We start from the raw sequence: 10,758 nt of genomic DNA, 5'->3' as shown, positions 1-10,758 counted from the left end.
TTGATCTCAGACTTTTTGCCTCCAGAATTATAAGAAAATAGATTTCTATGGTTTAAGCCACACAGTCTTTAGTACATTGTTAAGGCAGCCCCAGCAAACTAATATACTCATTTTAAAAATGTCTTATTATTGAGTTCTAAAAATTCTTTATTTATTCAAGATACAAGTCCCTTGTGAGATATCTGATTTGCAAATATTTTCTGCCATTCTATAGGTTGTCTTTTTCACTGCATTGATCATTCATTTTTTGTCCATTTTTAAATTGAATTGTTTTTCTTATTATTGGGTTGTTAGATAGATCTTTATAGTCTTGATACAAACTCATACTGAATATATGATTCGTAAATATTTTCTCATAGTGTATGGTTTGTCTTTTCACTTTCTAAATGCTGTCTTTTAAAGATTTTTTATTTTTTCCTTTTTCTCCCCAAAGCCCCCCGGTACATAATTGTGTATTCTTCGTTGTGGGTTCCTCTAGTTGTGGCATGTGGGACGCTGCCTCAGCGTGGTCTGACGAGCAGTGCCATGTCCGCGCCCAGGATTCGAACCGACGAAACACTGGGCCGCCTGCAGCGGAGCGCGCGAACTTAACCACTCGGCCACGGGGCCAGCCCCTCTAAATGCTGTCTTTTGAAGTGCAAAGAATTTTAATTTGGATGAAGTCCAATTTGTTCATTTCTTTTACATTGCTTGTACTTCTGGTGTTGTAGCTAAGAAATGATTTATAGTTTTAACTCTCACAATTAGAGATTTATAGTTTTAATTTTCATAATAAGGTTAGTAATCCACCTTGACTTAACTTTTATGTATCATGAGAAGTGTCTAAACTTATTTTCTTTTGCAGGTGAATATTCAATTATCCCAGCACCATTTGTTGAAAAGACTATCCTTTCCTCCATTGAATTGCCTTGGCACGTTTGTCAAAATTTAGTTGACAAAAAATATAATGGTTTATTTCCACAATCTCAATTCTGACTGATCTATATGTCTACCTTTATGCCAGGACCACACTGTCTTGATTACTGTGGCTTTGTAGTTAAGCTATGAAATCAGAAAGTATAAGTCCTCTAACTTTGTTCTTCTTTTTCAAGATCATTTTGGCTATTCTGGATTCTTTGCCTTTCCATATAAATTTTAGAATCAGTTTGTCAATCATACAGAAAAAGCCTGCTGGGAATGTGATAGGGATTGCATTGAATCCATAGACCAATTTGAGGAGTTTTGCAATCTTAAAACATTGAGCTTCAATTCCACAAACAAGGAGTGTCCCTCTACGCAAATCTTTTAATATTTCTTTCTGTAATCACTCGTAATTTTCAGTGTACAAGTCTCAAATTTATTTTGTGAAATTTATCCCAAAGCATTTTACTGTTTTTGAAGCTATTGTGGACGGAATTTTATTTTCATTTTTGAATTATTCATTGCTAGTATATAGAAATAAAATTTGTTTTGTATAATGGTCATGTATTTTGCTGAATACATTTATTCTACTACAATTCTTTGGTCGATCCTTTAGGATTTTCTACATACAAGATCATGTCGACTGCAAATAAAGACAGTTTTACTTCTTCCTTTCTATTCTTGATGCCTTTTATTTCTTTTTCTTCTATCAGTTCACTGGCTAGAACCTCCAATATAATCTTGAATAGAAATGGTAAGAACTCATATTCTTGCCTTACACTCAATAATAAGAGAAAAAGCATCATCCTCTCCCCATCAGGTATGATATTAGCTATAGGTTTTTCATAAATGTCCTTTATCAGGTAGAAGAAATTCCCAGCTTGTGAGAATGTTTATCTTAAGTGGATGTTGGACTTTGGTCAATGTTTTTTATGTTTCTAATGAGATGATTGATCATGCAGCTCTTTCTCCCTTTATCCTATTACTACAGTGCATTGCATTACTTGATTTTCAAATGTAGAAACAATCTTGCATTTAGGGGATAAATCTCACCTGGTCACTGGGTATAAGCCTTTTTATATATTTCAGGATTCATATTATAAATCTTTATTGAGGATTTTTGTAGTTATATTTGTGAGGGATAATGGTCTATAGTTTTCCTTTCTTGTGAAATCTTTGACTTTGCTATCCGGGTAATATTGTCCTCATAAAATGAGTTGGGAAGCATTCATTTCTCTGCTATTTTTTGGAAGATTTTTGAAGAACTATTTGGGTATTTTTTCTCCAAGACCCAGGAACTACCCCAGGCCACTTAAACCACAAACTCTGAGAGTGAAGACCAAGGCTCAAGTGATTTTTTAAAAATATTTTTGACCTTTTCTTTTTTCCATATGATTTGATATACATGTACATAGTGAAGTAATTACTACAGTAAAGCTAATTAACAAATCATCTCCTCACAATTACATCTTTTTTGTGACAAGAGCACCTGAAATCTACTCTTTTAGCATATTTCCTGTATTCAATACAGTATTATTAACTATAGTCATCATGCTGTACGTTAGATCTCTTGGCGTATCCTACATAACTGCAACTTTGTACCCTTTGACCGACATTTCCCCATTTCCCCCATCCCCCAAGCCCCTGCTAACCATCATTCTGCTCCCTGCTTCTATGAGTTACAATTTTTTAGATCCACGTATAAGTAGAATCATGCTGTATTTGTCTTTCTGTGCCTGACTTATTTCACTTAGCATAATGTCCTCCAGGTTCATCCATACTGTCACAAATGACAAGATTTCCTTCTTTTTTAAGAATGAAAAATATTCCATTGTATATATATGCCACATTTTCTTTATCCATTGATGGACATTTAGGTTGATTGTGTATCTTGGCTATTGTGAATGAACAATCTTGGCTGCGATGAACACAGGACTGCAGATATTTCTTTGAGATACTGATTTTATTTCCTTTGGATATATATCCAGAAGTGGACTTGCTGCATCACATGGTAGTTCTATTTGAAATTTTTTCAGGAACCTCCATACCGTTTTCCATAATGGCTGTGCCAAATCACATTCCTACCAACAGCGTACAAGTGTTTCCTTTTCCCCACATCCTCACCAACGCTTATCTCTTGTCTTTTTTGTAATAGCTATTCTAACAGATTTAAGGTGATATCTCATTGTGGTTTTGATTTGCATTTCCCTGATGATTGGTGATGTCAAGCATCTTTTCATATATCTGTTGGCCATTTGTATGTCTTCTTTTGAGAAGTATCTATTCAGGTCTTTTGCCCATTTTTCAATCAGGATTTTTGTTTTCTTGCTATCAAGTTGTTTGAATTCCTTATATATCTTGGATATTAACCTCTTACCAGATGTGTGGTTTGAAAATATTTTCTCCCATTCTATGTGTTGTCTCTTCACTCTTTCGATTGTTTCCTTTGCTGTGCAGAAGAGTTTTAGTTTAATGCAATCCCATTTATGTATTTTTGCTTTTATTCCCTGCGCTCTTAGGGTCATAACCAAAAAATCATTACCCAGACCAATGTCTAGAACTTTTTCCCTATGTTTCCTTCAGTAGTTTTACAGTTTCAGACCTTACATTTAAGTCTTTAATCCATTTTGAGTTGATTTTTGTATATGGAGTGAGAAAGAGGTCCAATTTCATTCTTCTGCATGCAGATAACCAGCTTTCCCAATACAATTTATTACAATTATTAAATTTATTACAATTTATTAAAGTGATTGTCATTTTCTCATTGCATGTTTTTGACGTTTTTGTCAAAGATCAATTGACCATAAATGCGTGGATTTATTTCTGAACTTTCTATTCTTTCCATTGGTCTGTATGTCTGTTTTTATGCCAGTGCGATGCTGTTTCAATTACAATAGCTTTGTAGTATATTTTGAAATCAAGTAGTGTGATGCCTCCAGAATTTTTTTTAACTCAACAGTGCTGTAGTTATTCATGGTCTTTTGTGGTTCCATATGAATTTTAGAATTGTCTTTTCTATTTCTGTGAAAAATGCCATTGCAGTTTTGATAGGGATTGCATCGAATCTGTAGATCACTTTGGGTAGTACGGACGTTTTAACAATATTAATTCTCCCAATCTATGAACACAGAATATACTTCCATTTATTTGTATCTTCTTAACTTTCTTTAATCAATGTCTTATAGTTTTTAGTGTACAGATCTTTCACTTCCTTGGTTAGATTTGTTCCTAAATATTTCATTTTATTTTTCTATAATATTGTAAATGGGGTTTTCTTAATTTCATTTCAGATTGTTCATTGCTGGTGTATAGAAACACAACTGATTTTTGTATGTTGATTCTGTATCTTGCAACTTTACTGAATTTGTCTATTAGTTCTAACCGGTTTTTTTATTGGAGTCATAAAAGTTTATAACATTGTGAAATTTCACTTGTACATTATTATTTGTCAGTCGCCATAAAAATGTGCCCCCTCACTCCTTGTGCCCAACCCCCAATCCCCTTCCTCCTGATAACCACTAAACCGTTCTCTTTGTCTGTGTGTTTATCTTCCACATATGAGTGAAATCATGTGGTGTCTGTCTTCCTCTGTGTGGCTTATTTCGCTTAACGTAATACCCTCAAGGTCCATTCATGTTGTTACAAATGGCACTCTTTTGTCTTTTTTTTTACGGCTGAGTAGTATTCCATTGTGTGTGTGTGTGTGTGTGTGTGTGTGTGTGTGTATACCACATCTTCTTTATCCAATCATCAGTCAATGGGAACTTGTATTGCTTCCACATCTTGGCTATCGTGCATAATGCTGCAATGAACTTAGGGGTACATAGGTCTCTTTGTGTTGTTGATTTCAAGTTCTTTGGGTAAATACACAGTAGTGGGATAGTTGGGTCATACGGTATTTCTATTTTCAATTTTTTAAATTTTTTGAGGAATAGTTCCAACCATTTTTTAGTGGAGTCCTTAGGGTTTTCTATGTGTAAGATCATTTCATCTGAAAATAGAGACAATTTTACTTGTTCATTCCCAATATGGGTGCCTTTTATCTCTTTGTCTTGCCTAATTGCTCTGGCTAGGACTTCCAGTACTATATATATATATATGTTTTTTTTTTTTCTCCCCAAAGCTGCAGTACATAGTTGTATATTATGGTTGTAAGTGCTTCTAGTACTTCTATCTGGGATGCCGCCACAGCATGGCTTGATGAGCTGTGCGTAACTCTGAGCCCAGGATCCAAACCTGCAAACCCCAGGCCACCAAAGAAGAGTGCATGAACTTAACCACTACACTGGGCTGGCCCCGATCCAGTACCGTATCGAATAGAAGTGACAAGAGTAAGCATCCTTCTGTTCCCAATCTTAGAGGAAAACCTTTCCACTTTTTACCATTGAGTATGTTAGCTGTGGGCTTGTCATATTTATTTATTATGTTGAAGTACATTCTTTCTAGTCCTAATTTGTTTAGAGTTTTTATTATGAAAGAGTGTCAGATGCTTTTTCTGCATCTACTGATAGGATCATATGATTTTTATCCTTCATTCTGTTAATGTGGTGTATCACATTTATTGATTTTCATATGTTGAACCATCCTGCATCCCAGAGATAAATCCTAGTTGACTATGGTGTATGATCCTTTTAATGTATTGTTGAATTCAGTTTGCTACTATTTTATTGAGAAAGAATTGGTATTTTTTTTCTTTAAATGTTTGGTAGAATGCACCAATGAAGCAAACTGGGTCTGGGCTTTTCTTTGTGGGAAGATTTTAAATAACCAATTCAATTTCTTTGCTTTTTATAGGTCTATTCAAATTTTCTATTTGTCCTTGAGTCAGTTTGATCATTTGTGTCTACGAATTTTTCCATTTTCCTTAAATTGTCTAATTTGCTGCCATATTGTTGTTTTACTATTCATTATACTGCTTTTAATTTCTGTAAGGTCGAAATTGAGGTCCCCTCTTTTCTTCCTAATTTTAGCAATTTGTGTCTTCTATATCTTTTCTTGGTCAGTCTAGTTAAAGATTTGTTAATTTTGTTGAAACTTTCAAAGAAATAACTTTTGGTTTCATTGATTTTTCTCTACTGTTTTTCTGTTTTCTATTTCGTTGATTTCTGCTCTACTTTTTGTGGTTTCCTTTCTTATGCCTGCTCTGGATTTAGTTTGGTCTTCTTTTTCTAGTTTCTTAGGGTGGAAGCTTAGGTTATGTATTTGAGACTTTTTCTTCTTTTCTAATATGTGTTGACAACTATAAATTTCCCTATAAGTAGTTTTAGCTGCTTCCCACAAGATTTAGTGTACTGTTTTTGTGTTCATTCACTATTTTGTAATCTTTTATGAGATGGTAAGCTAAGCGTGGCCACAAGACGAGACAGAGGAGAGGCTCAGGAAAAAGCAAAGTTTATTATACTTACAAGTCCTGGAGGCAAGAGGCAGAACACACCACGTGAGCCCAAATGGGAAAGATGTGAGGGTGGTCAGGAGGCAGAAGAAAGGAGAGAGGAGAAGGTTTAGGCCACTGTCTTTTTGGGAGGTTTCCACAGGAAAGGCAAGACAGGTAGAATGAACAGTTTAGGATGGGCTTGTTTGAATAATTTTTGGCAGGCTACGGGGTGGTCCCTAGTTGTGCCAGGCACCTGACCCTAGGATGATTATGGCAGAGGAATATCATATCCTGGGGTGCATGGGCCAGATAGAGGAGGTATGGCTCTGAATTTGTTAGTTTTCATGCTTCATGTTACTTTCATGCTTTGCTTTCAGCAAAGACATGCTTCCAGCTGGGCCTTTTGCTCTCCAAGAATTGGCTAACCCTGGGAGGGGAAGCCTCTCCCCAGTCAGAAAGGTTTATGTAAGATGTCAAAACATCATCATATACAAAAAATTAAAAATATTTACAATACACTTGCCAAAAAATACATTCTAATTTCCCGTACAATTTCTTCTTTGACCCATAGTTTATTCAGAAGTGTGCCTAAAGTTCATGTATATGTAGATTTGTCATATTCCCTTCTATTGTTGATTTCTAATTTAGTTCCATTTTGGTTGGAGAACATACTTCATATGATTTAAATAATTTTAAATTTATTCAGACTTGTTTTATGGCTTAACACATGTTCTATCCTCAAGAAAGTTCCATGTGTGCTTGAGAAGAATGTGTATTCCGCCGTTGTTGGGCAGAGTGTTCAATAGATGTGAGTAAGGCCTGGTTGTTTCAGAGTGGTCTTCAACATTTCTACATCCTTGCTGATTTTCTGTCTGGTTGTTCTATCCATTATTGAGAAGGAGTTATTGAAGTCTTCAACCATTATTGTGGAATTGTTGACTCGTTCATTTCTTCCTTCAGTTCTGTTCATTTTTGCTTCCTGTATATTGGGGCCCTGTTGTTAGATGCATATACGTTTATAATTGTTATATATGTCCTAAATTGACCTTTTTATCATTATGAAGTGTCCCTCTTTGTTTCTGGTAATATTTTTTGTCTTTACGTCTATTTTGTCTGATATTAGCATCGCCACTCTACCTCTCTTACGGTTACTGTTTGCATGGTATATCACTTTTCATCCTTTTACTTTCAACTTATTTGTATCTTTGAATCTAACATGCTTCTTGTAGACAGTATACGGTTATTTGTTGTTTTTTTAAAATCCAGTCTATCAATTTCTGCTTTTTGATTGGAGTGTTTAATCTATTCTTATCAAATATTATTATTAATATAATTGGATTTACACCTGTCATAGTACTATTTGCTTTCCAAATGTCATTTTTAATCTTCTTCCTTTATCACCTTCTTTTGTATTAAGGAGATATTTTCCAAGGCACCATTTAAATTCTCTGATTAATATTTTAACTATTTTCATAATTTTCCTAATTAGTGGTAGATCTATGAATTACAATATGCATTTTATCAATCTGCTTCAGATTGATACTCACCTGAAGTAAATTCAAGTAAAATACAGAAACTTCCCTCCAATATAGCTCCCTGCACAGTCTTTTGTGGTATTGTCATATGTATTATGCTACAATCCTTATTATCCTAACAATAGCGTTATAATTATTGCTTTATACAATTTCATGTGTTTTAAAGAAGCCAAGAGACAAAAGTAGAAAAATATATTAAAGAATGTTTCATATGAACCTACACATTTACCATTTCTGATGCCCTTCATTTCTTCTTATGGATTTGAGGTACTATTTGATGTCATTCTCGTGGTCCAATACAATTTCATTCCTTCTCTGCTGCTTTGTATTATTATTGTCACATATATCACATCTTTCTATGTCAGAAGTCCATCAACACAATTTTATATTACTGTTTCATATGATTTTTTAATGAGAAGAAAAGACAAATAAAAATACATATTTATACTGTCTTTCTAAATTACCCATGTAATTACCTTAACTGGTGCTTTTTGTTGCTTCACGTGGATTCAAGTTACCATCTTTGAGTCACTTTCTTTCAGTCTGAAGAACTTCCTTTGGCATTTCTTGTATGGCAGGTCTGCAAGAAACAAATTCTCAGTCTTTGTTTATCTGAAAATGTCTTTATTTTACCTTCATTTTTTTAAAGATTGGCATCTGAGCTAACATCTGTTGCCAGTCTTCTTTTTCTCCTTCTTCTTCTCCCCAAAGGCCCCCAGTAAATAGTCGTATATTCTGGTTGTAAGTGCCTCTGGTTGTGCTATGTGGGATGCCACCTCAGCATGGCCTGATGAGTGGTGCCATGTCCGCACCCAGGATCCCAAGCGGTGAAACCGCAGGCAGCCCAAGCAGAGCACGCAAACTTAACCACTCAGCCATGGAGCCAGCCCCTACCTTCATTTTCGAAACACACTTCAGTGCTATTTTATTTAGGTCTGCTGTTTTTGGTGAGGAAGATTGGCCCTGAGCTAACATCTGTTGCCTGTCTTCCTTTTTTTGTCTCCCCACTCCACCCCAAGTGGTCTCCTCAAGCCCCACGGCTGCTGACCCCCGGGCGACAAGAGTGGATTGCCCCAGCAGCTCTCCAAAGGGCGGACAGCAGCACTGACTGGGCTGGCGGGAGTGAGGCCCCAGACACCCTGCAAAGCGCAACACTAGGAGTGGGGTTGGAATCGTGGTCTTTTCTGGGCATCTTCTCTCTAGACTGAAGAGAAATCCTTGTAAAATAGACCAAAGGCCAGATGATCTCAATAAAGTCTCTAAAACAATGCGTATTTTTCACACACCTCAGCATAGCTCCCTTAGCATATTGTATCATGCAAACAGGAACTTTATTTTATATTTCTTTTTGTTTCTAATCTCTAATAGCACCTAGTATAACATTCTGCACACTAATTCTGACTAGTGGATTTGTCTTTACCTTATTTTTGGTGAAAATTACTGGCTCATGAGAGCATTTGTTTAGGATTTGAAGAAGGCATTAGAGCTTTTCTTTTCTATATTATTTGATACATATTTTACGTACCATACATCAGTGATGAAGCCCAATATAAAGAGCAACAGCCATGAACTGCTACGCAGCTTGAAAAGCTATCTTTGTGTTCTTTCCGGGTCCCAGCCCTTCCTTTCATGAAATCCAGGATTTTTGTGTATGTTGTACCCATAATCGTATCTCCAAATAACATATTGCTTAGATTCTGCAGATATCGGCTTTGTTTGGGAGTGTGTGGTACAGGGGTTACATAGAATGGCTTTGGAATCAAACTGATCGTGTTGAAATCTCGGATGAACCATTTGCTAGCTCTGTGGCCTTGAACACATTACTTACCCTCTCTGGACATCACTTTCTTCAGCTCCAAATGGGAGCAATCCTTCCCACCTCATCTCCCTCCTAAGGTTGCCTGGGGATTAATCGGAATAAGAACTGTTAAGGAACTTGTACATTCCTGGTCCCTGATGGACACTCACGAACATTACCCCTTCCCCTCCTTCTGCCCCGACATGCCTGGGAACTCCTGTGAAGCACACTCGCCCTTCACCCTTCCCCACTAGCACCTACTCCAAGCAGTCAGGCCTTAAAACAACAGAAAACGAGACACCCGCGGAACGAGCAAGGGCCCCAGACTGTATTTCCAGCCTTAATCTGTCCACACAGGGAAGACAAATGAACCGGGCAGTGGACAGCGGGTGCCATTGCCAGATCATTAATTGGCAACTTGCTCAGCCTTGGCAGGAAATCGTTCATCATTTTCAGATGAGTAGAGAACTGCAGACCCCTCGAACTGCCCTCCCTCATTCTGCACCAGTGTGTTGAATGCGACCGTCCCCGCCAGAGCTTTCCTTCCCACGGTGCCTTATCAAGATAAGTGACCAGGGCGCTGCTGCCATGTGATCTGCTGAACGGAAGAACCCTGAACTCAGAAGGGCGCCGGGCCCAATGGCTTCTAGGGCTGCAGGGCCAGGCCGGAAACCCAAAAAGATAGAAGGAGACTTGCAGAACAAGATGAGAAGACGAATAAACTATTTGCTTTGAGAATGAACATGATGTTCCAGAAAAATCCACTTCGGCTGCCAAAGTAACCCTTTTGGAGTTCACAAAGAACCTCACCAGGGCTCCCACACGCACGCTCAGTGCTCAGGGCTTGTACGGCGTTTCACAGCAATCCAGTGAAGTAGGGTTACTGAGATGCTTCACAGAGGAGGGACCAGAGGCCCGGCCATCAATAGTTACCGTCCAAATCGAAATATCTAGTAAGAGGCTGATTTGGAATCCAACCAACATCTGTTTGATTCCAAAGCTCAGGCCAGCTCAATGACACCATCCTGTGTCCCTCGACAGGGTGACAGGTCACCATGAACAAGACGGCCACTGGCTAATAGTGTCCTAACCACTGATTGCCCACTGCCTTGAAACACACACAGGTCCTTTGTGCTGAACAGGTGATGCAT

The sequence above is a fragment of the Equus quagga genome, chromosome 2 (assembly GCF_021613505.1).
Source record: "Equus quagga isolate Etosha38 chromosome 2, UCLA_HA_Equagga_1.0, whole genome shotgun sequence".
In the NCBI taxonomy this organism is placed as follows: domain Eukaryota; kingdom Metazoa; phylum Chordata; class Mammalia; order Perissodactyla; family Equidae; genus Equus; species Equus quagga.
This window is presented reverse-complemented; position numbering follows the sequence as displayed.